Raw genomic sequence first — 12,359 nt, forward strand, 5'->3', positions numbered from 1 at the left:
TAGCAGCAATAGAGAAACCTGGAAGACAAATTAAAAGCACTATAGAAAGTGAGAAGAGAATTGCCTTTTTTTGGGGCAAGAGCCAAGAATGGCACACAGACCATGAAAGTTGCCAGCAGAGCCCATCTGTTAAGCAACAGAGTAAATCAGATGCTGCAAGTTTCCAGTGATTGCAGGAAAAGCAAACACTGAGAAGAGGCAAAGAAAGGCAGGAAGGTCATTTTGTCCTCAAAGGTCTAACAGAGCTTCTTTTCTTTATAACCTGCTCTTAAGTTGGTTCTTTCCTGCCCAGGACTGTGATTGATCAGTCTACTTAAAATGGACCCAGTCTTTGTTTCCCTGGTTGTGTCTGCATCTTCAAGGACAATATCGTTGTGGGTGCAACCTTTTGTTGGAGCATGGTTTATGACAGATTTCACTGTTTGGGATCTTCTGAATACTTGTTCACGTGCACAAATGGTACTCTGAGGAGCTAGAGAAACGTCAGGTCTTTAGTTCACTTATTTGGACAGAATTTTTTTTTTTTTTAAAAAGACTAGAAATTCAGTCTTGAGCACAGACACTTCATACACATGAAGTGAGGGATCTTTGAAAGGCACAAGTCCGGAGGGGATATTTTTTTTCTAACAAACCCATTGTCTTATTAATCCGGTCTCTGTCACTTTCAGATCCTGCATTTACAACAAGCATTTATGTGAGTGATGCCTGAAGACTCAAGTCCTTGTTTGGCTTTCCTGTGTGTGTCAGGTACATTGTCTCTATTATTCAGCTGCTTTAACAGAGTAAGACCTTTGTAAAATATTGTGCAGGAGAGGTGTTGCTGCATCCTACAGTGCTGCATTGATTCAGTACTTTTTCTTAACTTTGATGTGACTCCAGCTACTTTGGTATATTTTAAGACAGTAAATATTCTTTCTAGAGTAGAACAGCACACCGGAGCCCTGTTCTTTTATTCTGACATGACTTATCCACAACACGCACATCTAATGTCAAGAGCACACAAGAATTTGCATTGTCAAGATTTTACTACTGGACTTTATAAGCTTTTTGTGACACACACTTAAGGCTATTAATTGTCATGAAGAGTTGTAGTACAACATATAATTTCTTTTAAATAATTAAAAAAAAAAAAAAGAAGAAAAAATCAGCTCTGTTTGATCAAGTCACAGCAAAGAGCCAAGGAAAAATTTCAGTGCAGAAAAGAGAGTCAACTGAAACTAATAAAGGTATAATTCCCCAAATGCATTGCATATCTGAGCCTCAAGAAATCTTGGAGTTACTTTTAGAATTAGATTCCTTATCTTAATACCTAACAAATTTCAAAAGTTATATTACTGCCTTTTGTATGAAAAATAGTAGCAAGGAAAAAAATATCATGTGTATGTGGCCTCCCCAATGGAGAAAAAAGTAATAATATAGTAGAGCCCTTTTCTATTGAATTGTCTGACACAGTAAATGTTTCTAAAACCCTGCATACCTTTATTTAACTTTTTGCTGCCTTTCAACAGAAAAGAAATTCCTATTGCAGATTATGAACAATAATTTTACAAATCCTACTCTAAAGCACATATAATTCTATGCATTCATAACCTTCTAATTCTCTTTGCAAACTAAATTCTGTAATTCACAAGTGCATCAAGCAAAACATAAAACTGTGTGTGTATATATATATATGTATATATATCTACAATGAAGCATGTAACTGTAGTTTTCACTGCAAATGTGTGGATTTATTTTTTTTTATCTTTTATGGCATGCCTTTCCCTTTTCATCATGAGCTATGCTGACATGTACTTGCCCTGGACCAGGTTCTCAGAAAATGGTGGCCAGAAAAATGTGGTGCAGCTGGAAGTGGCAATGTCTGTAATTTATTCTGGTTTTACTAAGTGATAGTTGAGGAGAGCTATTCTGCAGAGAAATTTAGAATGAAACTAATACGACTAGCTGTCATTTTGTTCACGTCTTGAAAACATGACCAGCTTTTTACAGAAATAATAAAACAGTTGTTTCATTCAGTCAATTAAATTATTGGAATGAGTGTATTCCATGAATATTTTGTGAAACCCAACTGTCTAGTTACAGCCTGCCTGATGGGACCACAGATGTCAAAGGTCAGTTCTGCATCTCTCTGGCACATTTATTTTTATCTATGCTGAGAGCCCAAACCACAGAGTAGAGTGTGGTTATCAGATGTCTGGCAAAATACTATCTTTACCTTTCTTTTGTTTTTTGTATAAAACGTGGAAGACTTTCTTAGCTCAAAAAATGTGTATCGGTCCCACATTGCTTATGTACCCTGAGAACACTGATATCAAATACTGAAGTAATATTAAAGGAATGTCACCAATATCTGCCCTAAGAGCATCTTGTTTTGTGAGGCTTTTATTATTCAGTAAATGCACTACATAAATGTACAATATCAAGTATCTTGTAATTTGAAATCAGAGAAAGTAGAAATGCCTGTACTCACCATGCTTGTCACAGTTCCCCATTCTATAAGTTTACAGTTCAATGTTCCTACCCTTTATTTCTCTGCCTATGAAGTTAATTTTCAGCTGTTTTCTAGGAAAGTGTACACAGTATACATTTAGAAAATTTCTACTGGAATGAGGTTCAAGCTCATACAGTTTAACATTAAGCTTATTATTTAGATATTTGTAAGAAAACTAGAAATTGTCTCAACCTAGATGATCTGGAGCAGCTGCTTGTATGTGTCTGGCTCTAATAAAAGTTAGAAGTTGTATAAGTTTACAGGAAAAAGGCTTGAGTAAATGAAAGGTGAAATTAAAAGAGTATTGTTTACACTGTATCCACTATATTGAAGTGTGTAAAGCTGGATTAGCAGTGTGTGTTACCAGCCTCTGTTCATATTGTTTGACATTTTGTTAGAAAACGCTTTTTCAGTCTTAAAGCACTAAAGTAATCTTTTAATGATGAGATATCAGAGGATATTTTAGAAAAAAAGATAAATGTTTAAAACCTTTTCAGTAAGCATAAGGATTTCTAAATTTTTCATCTGAAAAAGTTTCTGTTAAACAATAATTTTAATTAAAATGCACTACAGTAAAATGAGAAAAGCCAAATACATATATGTGGATTTAAAATATGAATTAAAATTTATATACTTTAAAATGAACTTAGAAAAGGCAAATATTCACTTATCTAAAATATTTAGAAGAATAAAAATTAACATCTGTGAACATTTTTTAAGTAGTCTTCCTTTCACAGGTAGTTTTTGGCCATTTGCTGAAAAAGTAAAGATAGGAGGAAAAACTAAACAGTGCAGCTCTCCTCTCTCTTTTCTAGGAACATTTTTTCCTCTATAGCAACATCCAGCTCTTTTATCAGGATCCAGTGGCTTCTCTGACAGAGACTTCTCCTGGAGTGAAAGGTATAGCTCTCATATCTATCTATGCGGAAAATTCAAATAAAATTTCTTGATCAGCTGTCACTCTGCATCTCTCATTCCCGAGCACCGAGAATCCTTTCAGAAGATGGAGCACAGCTCGTGTGGTTCGGGGGGATGCACTTTTTAAACTCTGTGACAGCAAATTGAAGGGGTTGAATACAGCCATAAATAATTCTAGATTGTAAAGAAACTTAGAATTGTCTGAAGTATCCAAGGCATGCATGCAGATGCTTGTATGGTAACAAGGCATGACTCAACTCATTACATATGCTTGCAGGTTCTTCCTTGCTCTAAGGGATCTCCAAATAGAATCCCTTTGAATGCTGCTGGTTCTGTGCCACTGGCTTTTGTTGGAAGAGGTTGCAATCAGGACCTGTGTGCGTTCCCAGCCTCTCACCTCTGAATAGCACCCCTTTCAGTACTGCTCTGTCTCATGAATTCAGACTGAACTGCAGAGCTGAAGTGTCCAGCATGATGTGCTCCCTGCCTTGGCTTGGGTTCACGCTTCTGAGCGTGACACCAATAATAGCAGTCCCGTCAGGGTGTCTGCCCTTGCTGGCTTCTGAGAAACCCCCAATGTCTTAGGGACTGGTTTCATTTCATGGCTGATTTCATGGCAAAAAAAACCCCTTTCCCTGGAGTAAGATTTATGCAGAGTGAAGCTTCACCACCTAAGAATTTTTGCATGTGTAAGAGCCGATCTCAAAGAAAAGACTGCAAAATAATGCATATCACTCATAACGATAACACCTTTAAACATAAAGATCCAGAGAAAAAAGCTAAGCATTAAATCCCCCAAATACTTTCTCACTTGACAATACATCTAACAAATACGTGGACTTGTGCTTGATTGTCTGCCTGTGGTTTTTGTTTATCTATTAAAATTAAAAGCAGGATAGTTTTCAGTAGTAGCTCAGACATTATAATACACTAAATTTTACATCAGCACAGTTCTGCATTCTCAGTCACATCCTTATGCTCGCTCAGTCCAAGCAGTTCCACTTGAGGGCATGAAGACGACCAGCTTTTGTCTTCCTAGTGCATAAGATTGATCAAAGTAAACCATTAATCAAATAGATATGCAAATTAGAAATAATAATATGAGGTGTTAGATAACCCAATCTGCATGCAATAGCAGCTTGATCTCTCAGGAAATTAAAATAATTTAACAAAAAGTCCATATTTAACAGACTGCATGGTGGAATTAAGAATGAAAATCTAGCCTATTAATCATGCAAGAAATTGCAATTAAATTGTATTTGTTAATTTCATAGTGAAGAGTTTTTAAATTAAAGCATTAACCATTTGCTTGAATCTTAACTTCCAGGCAATTATAATTCAGAGGTGAGTGAAATGCAGTCTTTAGGGGTTAAAAACTCTTTTCTAGACAATATATTTAATTTCCTATAAATGCTTTCTTCAGGAAGAAAAAAAAAAAGGGGGGCACAGACCTCAAATTATGTTTTGATTTGTCTCTCCTAATTTTTTCTCTTAGTTCCTTTTTTCTTATTTTTATCTCATCTATCCAAGCAGTATGGTGGTTTTGTCTTTTATTTCAAATGCAGAAAAATTAGGCTTTTTCCAGATTTTTTTTTCTTCTTTGATGAAAGTATTTGATTTGTCTATGTTTATTTTGAAACAGGATGTTAACATATAGATGTAAAACCATGAAGGGTACTGTATTTGTAAAGGTAAGTGGTCCTCTGGAGCTAGTCTTAACTAGTTCCTCCATTTTTTTTGAGGCATAAATATTACTTTTAAACTTTGCCACTACAACGTGAACATTGCAAATGTAATCTGAAAAGTACCCTAAATTACGTTTCAACTTGGAATAAAAAGTTAAAGAAAAATTGTAAAATAAGCATTTATTCTCAGTATTTCTGTTGAAACATTCAGTGTTATCATTGTTATCAAGTAGGTCACCTTTAGTCTTTAGGCAGAGCTGTGAAAGTCCCTCCATACTAACTGGAGATAAGATTAGACAGATATGACCTCAGAGGTTTAAATTTCTGAGGAGGGATTAAGTTAATGGATGATCTCCAAAGAACTTTTTTATACTTTAAACTTATTGATCAGACAATTTACTCATTATGAGACAGTGATTTTAGCTTTTACACACTTTATCTGCCTTGAAATTAGGAATCTAGTCTAAGGAACTATGATTTAGAGAATATCTCAAGGGAAAGATTCCTTCCCCTCACAACTTTATTTCAAGGTGGGAGAAATTGTTTCTGTGAAGTGCTCCTGCCTCTTTTCTGTAAGGAGAGAGCCTACTAATGAAAAGAAGCTGCTCAAGTTTCTAGATAGCAGAAAGTAGATGAGCTGACTGCCTCCCTTAAGAAACCTTTGAAAGTATTAAAAAAAAAAATATATTTTCCATACCAGAATCTGACCCAACTTCTGTATTAATTTCAGGTTTACCTGTAATTGTCTACAGTTTTACTTCAAATAATTTCAGTTATACCTTGAAAACACATATGACTTCCTCATACTAATGGAATCTTATGGGAAAAAAAATCCTCATCAAATTACAATAGTAAGGTACTTCATTAGGAAACTGAATTTTAATGTAGTATATGAAGTTGTAGTCTCACATAAATGTAATTACTGTAACTTCATGGCTACCTTATGAGGGTCTGCTCTAGTTGCCTTCCAAAACAGTTGCCAAACCTTTATAATTTTTATCAGTCATAGAATTAGGACGTTCAAATCATTTTATTGTTTGTGTAATCAAATATATTTGTTCCATCTATCCGTTACATTATTTTAAAACATGGTTTGTTTTTTGTTTTTTTTTTTTAATTGGCTTTTTTCTAATGACAAGTGTTACTACTGTAGAAATCTCAGAGCTCCAATTTCATACTTAGGGAATAGAACTGAATTAGAACATGCACTTTTAATGTAGACAGTTTTGAAAGCTACACCTTACTTTCCTTCTTGCAATACTCTTCAATGAGATTTGATTCAGAGCAACTGTTTATTACTAAGCGATTTCTTGTTTTACTAATGGAATGTGAAGATTAGCTTTCATAACATCCTCATATATCTTCTGGATTCTGTTTAAGGAGTATTCCCAATTTTCTCAGCACCAACATAATTTACACATTTTTGTTATGCTAATAGGAGTGCAGCATTATGCATTGTGTCCTTTATCCTCGTGGATTTTGTTCCATCCATTTTGCTTGTGTTTCTAATCTGATAACAAGAGTATATTAAAAACATCTGTCCTTGTGTTACAAGTATTTGTTATTTGTAGGAGATAGGAAATAGAAATACGAAATTAATTTTCTTTATGAATTGTACTTGCCCTCAGAAGAAGTTGCTAGAGATTGCATATTTTTCTGCTTCAGAGCAAGAAATGAGATTATATCATATTACACTGATTAGAAATTCACTGTTAATGTGAAAGCTGTACTTGGAAAAAAAGCACCCAGCATTTGCTTTTCTGCATTGAAAGAGTTAGGATTTCTCTGGCTCTCTGAAGGCAAGTACAGTCAGGATTTCAATCAACTTTAGCATATATGACAATTGAAGTGCATAACGAGTTATACGAAACAACTCAGACAATGGTTTGCTTTATGGGATTAAATTTATACATCAGTTATATTTGAATGTGTCTGGAATCTTTTGACATCAAAGTAGATAAAACAAGTTTAGGTAAGCCAATATAAAGATTGTTTTGGTCAAAATTGGAGTGTCTTCTTTTTCGTGATGTTTGTTTGCAAAGATTAATATCAAATGAGTTTCTGTTGATATAATATTTGGGAAACTTATTCAAGGCAGAAATAAGCCTAATAGTACCTGTTCTAAAGGCTTTTGTACTAGTCAAACTTTGCAGCCCTCCTCAAAAAACTTGCTCAAAGTGTTTCTGAGTTGTGAGGGATTTTTAACAGTAAAGAAGTAATTTAAGATCAGAGAGAACTGTTGATGAGATTTAGAAGACTGTTGCAGTTTTCAAATTTTTCTTCATTTGGAGTTCAATTTTGGTTTGTTTTGTGGGTTTGTGTTTTTTTCATTCTTGAATCCTATGGCTGCTTTTCTTGACATCCTAATTGTAAATTGGCTGCACTTGTCCCATGGGCTTTTTTTCTGGTTTCTTAATTTTGTTTTATTTTCCTGCAGAAGAAAATATATAAGAATTATTAACTCACACTTGTCATTCTTTAAGTCATTACAGGCTTCTTAAAACGGAGCTATGGACTGTGGGGAACAAACTGAACTTTAACTCTTTTGTAGGAGATCAAGAGACCTTTATTTCTACCAAGAGGAATTCATTCTCTCTCTCCCTCCTAAGACTTTGATTTCCGTGTAGAATTTATATGCTGGGGCAGCAGAGCCATGTGAATACTTTTCTTACTCAAGTAGTCATGAAAGTCTTTTTTTTTTTCCAGCAAGAAGTTTGATATGCTCAGATGGTCTGTTTCCAGTAGAGTCTTTTTGTCTAAGAGTTAAATTTTGTCACTGTTATCTGACTCCAAGAGATAAGTCAGAATGTATCAAACTCAAAAATATTGAAGTAGCTATGCCACCTGATTGACAGTGCAAATTCTAGCACTAAAATGTTTTAAAGTGCTCTAAAATAACAAATTATCTAGGCCTCTATATTACATGATTTAATAGGTTATTTCTTGGAATTTTGCAATTATTCTTAATCCCTTCATGCACACCATGATACAATAGGAATTATGTCTTAGAAATCCTGTCATACAAATCTTTAATTCATATTAGTGATGCTGGTCATATTGCTGTGCTGTCCTGGGAAATGGCTTTGATTAGTTATAACTAAGGTTTCCCAAGTTTCTGAAATAACCACCATCATGAAAAATTCTTTGTCTGTTAATATGGAAATAATCATAAGTTAATATTGGTCAAAACTATAATCTTCCTGTGAAATCTAAGGCAAGTAGTGGCAAGGGAAGACTAGAAAATCGTGTGGATTCTTGATTATAATAAATAAATATTTTTGTTCTGTTTGAGCAGCTTTTATACCAAAACCTTTTCATTGTATCAGCTGGTAAACTTAGAGTATTTACTCCCTGTTAGTTGCAAGCTTATACTAATACACAATCTAACTAAATGTGGCCAGAGGACCTCAGTGTCCATTTTATTCTGCACTGTATACTGCTGTGGGATAGTAAAAGACACTAGTCAATTTAATTTCCATTTGAAGTCAATCATTTATGAAGTCAAACTGCAAATTTGAAGTCAATTTGCAAAGAGCTTCCTCTGGCATACTTCTTAGGTCAAGGAGCTCTGTTCTGCATGGTGGTGCTCTCCTGGGAGCTCACAAATTCAGCCCCAAGGCAGGAATTAGGAAACCAAAGTTACCTACAGTTAATCCCCTTTGATTTGCAATCCCACCAGTGCCACTGACTAATGTTCATATATGTATATGTTAATGTGAATAGGGACAAAGGAGGAGGAAACACCTCCCAGCTCTGCAGAGATACCTGTCTTTGTGTGTCCTGCTCCCCAAATAAGAGGAAAAAGTTAAGAGTATTTGTATTCTGCTGTCATGGGGAGACATGAATGAGGAGAAAAATCTTTCTAGATCCAGCTTGCTCTTTATACATCTGTGAGACATTTTGGCACAAAGCGTGCTTGCAGTGAGTTATCAAGAGAGTGGAGGGGCAGGAGCAGAGCTGAAATGGAGGTGATTGCTAAAGAGGAAGAGAATTGTACGTAAAGTGTGGATGTACAGGCACATTCACTAAAACTATATTAGCCAGTGTTATGAATGAAACTGCTGTAACTAAAAATATGTATGGCTAAAAACATTTATTCACAGAATTATTGGAAAACAATATGGTTTTAAGTAAGAGGAACTGCATAAATAAATCTAAGTGACATTTCAAATAGAAGAAAATGTTTCCTTACTCTGGCATTTCCAGTTTACTGAATACTTTGTAGCAACAATATTTTCATAATATACTGTAGCATGCTGTTATTGTCTCAGCTTTAAAGGTCAGATGTTTTACATGACTTGACTATTTTCATAGTCATGATAGCTTGAGAAAACATTTAGTATATCAATGAAAAAGTATCTTCATGTAACCACAGTGAATGCAGAAGAAAAAGAAAATAAAGACTGACAAGACTGTAAATGAATCTTCACTCAGCAAATGGAGTCTGTCTTGGAGTTTTAAGTTATTAACAATCTACTACTTCTAGAAATTGAAATATCAGAGAAAAATTCTACAGTGCTTAATCACTTCTTAGCAGTTAACTGATGCAAATTGAAAATATTTAAAGGTTATTTTAGTCTTCAAGTAAAAAGTGATCTGATAATAAAAATATTAAACTTTTATTAATGAATATAACAATCTATCAGCTTTTAGTTAAGACTACAGCAAATTTCTGGGGAATTACAGATTTGTACGCTTACAATGGAGTTCACGTCAATGCAGTGTGTACATTGTACTCCATGACAGAATGTGGGGGACCCAAAAGTCAGATCCCAGCTGTGGCTAATTGATTCATCATTAATATTTGGGATATGAGGTTTCACTCATGGCAGAAAAACCCAGCTGCCAGAGAAACTGAGAAGTGCCCTGAGGGTGAGCATAAAGCAGGAGGCTGACAGAAAGATGACTGAGAACCGAGACTGCCAGGAACAGAAGGATGGAAGAAAAGCTGCTTTCCTTGGCTTTACATGTCTCTCCAAAATGCATCTTATTTGAGACCTGGTAGTCCTACTGGAGCTTTTCCCATTATGGTTTTTGTCTTGTTCCAAAGGCAACTGATATGGGATACAGCCAAAACATGCTGTCTAAGAACAGCAGCAGGAATAACGGATGCAAACACTGATGCTGGATACTTAGTCAACCAAGTCAGACTGGCTAAGGCAGTTATGTTTAAAGGGATCTATATTAGCCCAACTGCAGTCCTGTGCTTTTCTTTGAGGTTTGCCTGGAAACTTTCTTAATCACCAGTTCTATCCTAAATTCTGGACTGTTCATTATTATGCAGAAATAGAGATAAAGGTTTGACGAAAGAGGTAGATGTCACTGATGTTGTGAGACACTGCATCAGTAAAAGTATTATTTTATTATTGGGTTGGAATCCACTTGTGAGGGGTGTGGGGTTAGAACAATCCTCAGAACTGATATGGCACAGCCTCATGCAGCAGCTGTCAATAAAAAGGGCATCCTGGGAGCCTGCCCACAGCACGTCCCCTGGGGCCTCTGACTGGCTGCACCACCCATCACTCTGGCCTGGAGGGCACTGAATGGTCAGTGAGCTGGACATCCCACCTGGGAGTGGTGGCCATGGTAGCCAAAGCACATAAATAGAGGAGCACAGGGGCTCCTTCTGGCTTTTTCTCTAGGGACCCACCATCAGCATTCGGAGCTGACCTTCCATAGGATTCTTTGGGAGTAGCTATTTTTCTCTTCGTATATTTTCTTAATCTCTTTTCTCTCTGCTCTCTCTAGCTATTTAGTCTTGTTTCTTCTCTTAATCTCTTTCTTTCTTTACTCTTTTCTTAGTCTCTTTTGGGTAACTGAAAATCAGTGGTTTGGATTCTGCTAAGTCATGTGGATTGGCGTATGTTGGGTTGGTGCTTTGTGGAATGCTTTTCCTAAACCTTTGCCAAAATCCTTATTTCCTCCCGTATCAAAAGTGTCTCCTTGTGGAGACACATGTGGAGCATTTCCCTCTTTAGGCTGTCTCAAGGTATTTAGAACCGAAGGCTCTGCGGAAATTTGATGAGAGGACTCTTGGAGTCTTGTGTATTTTAAAGTAAAATGCCTGGGCGAGCACATGGCTGGATCTGGGGTCTTACAGATGTTTAGCCAAGAAAAAAACAAAACAGTGTAGGCTTGCAGATAAACTTCAAATAAATAGAGAAATGCACAAATACTCTATATTCAAACTAATAAAGTAGACATGTTATGGGTTCATTACTTCCCCGTTTCAAAGACTTAGACCTCACTTAATGCATGTGAAGTTAAATGTGATCCTGTTTAAGAACAGAAGTGATTTCAATTCTCTTAGGAGTGTCCAAGGATGCATAGGAAAATTTCATCATAAATCAGTTGAGCTGGATTATGTCAAAGTGAGATCAGTTATGTAGTTGGTTTACCTCATTTTTTTTTCTTTATTTTTTTTTTCATATCAACCCCATTTCTAAAAATTCTTTTTGGAGGAATTTTTGCTCCTATTGTTAAAGATCCTTCATTTTCTTTAGCTTAGTCCCAGCAGAAAGGGGGAAAAAGAATAGAGAAAAGCTAATGGATATCAAGATCATGATGGGTGGCAGACATTTACAAAGCTGCTATAGAATTCAGACTACAAAGTCATTTTCCAGTATCTTGATTCTTCATCATATGTCAGCTCTAAGGTAGAAGCAGAATACAGTAGAAGAACACTGTATAACACAGAATAAAAAATTGTGTCAATGAATGTTACAGGATGGTAAAGAGTTTTAATACCAGAGAGGGGATCTCCCTCACTTTGTCCTGGAAATTTCTCCGCTTAAATTTGAGATGGAATGTCGTGTTAAATATTTAAACAAATCTACTTCCCAAACTTTTCTTGGGAGGATCTATTGGCATTGGCTAACCAGACATCTGTGGCAGGACTTTTAAGGTAAGAAAATATGCCATTATATTTGCACCACAGTTTATTTTTTTCAAGCACTTGAGAAGGTGATCAGTTTTTCTGATGCGTTGGGGATTTACTGGGGAAGCTGTTGCTGTTACATACAGGGATGCCAGTGACTTCTTTATGAACAGGTGATAGACTAGAAGTCCCAAAGGCTGCTTTCTTCTTGCTTCCTATAACAGAGAAAACCCTGTGAGCAAGAGGTCTGATATGAGAGTAGTGGGCTTTATTTTGAAAGATCAGGGAGTATCAGATAATCCAAGATATTTACATTATTCTGACACATTAACATTTTCTGAAAGATTCAGAGTTTTTGGTTTCTACTTTCTAATTACCACAGAGAGTT

This window comes from Empidonax traillii, unplaced genomic scaffold (genome assembly GCF_003031625.1).
Source record: "Empidonax traillii isolate 1590-97213 ecotype Southwest subspecies unplaced genomic scaffold, ASM303162v1 scaffold411:size1093445, whole genome shotgun sequence".
Classification (NCBI taxonomy): domain Eukaryota; kingdom Metazoa; phylum Chordata; class Aves; order Passeriformes; family Tyrannidae; genus Empidonax; species Empidonax traillii.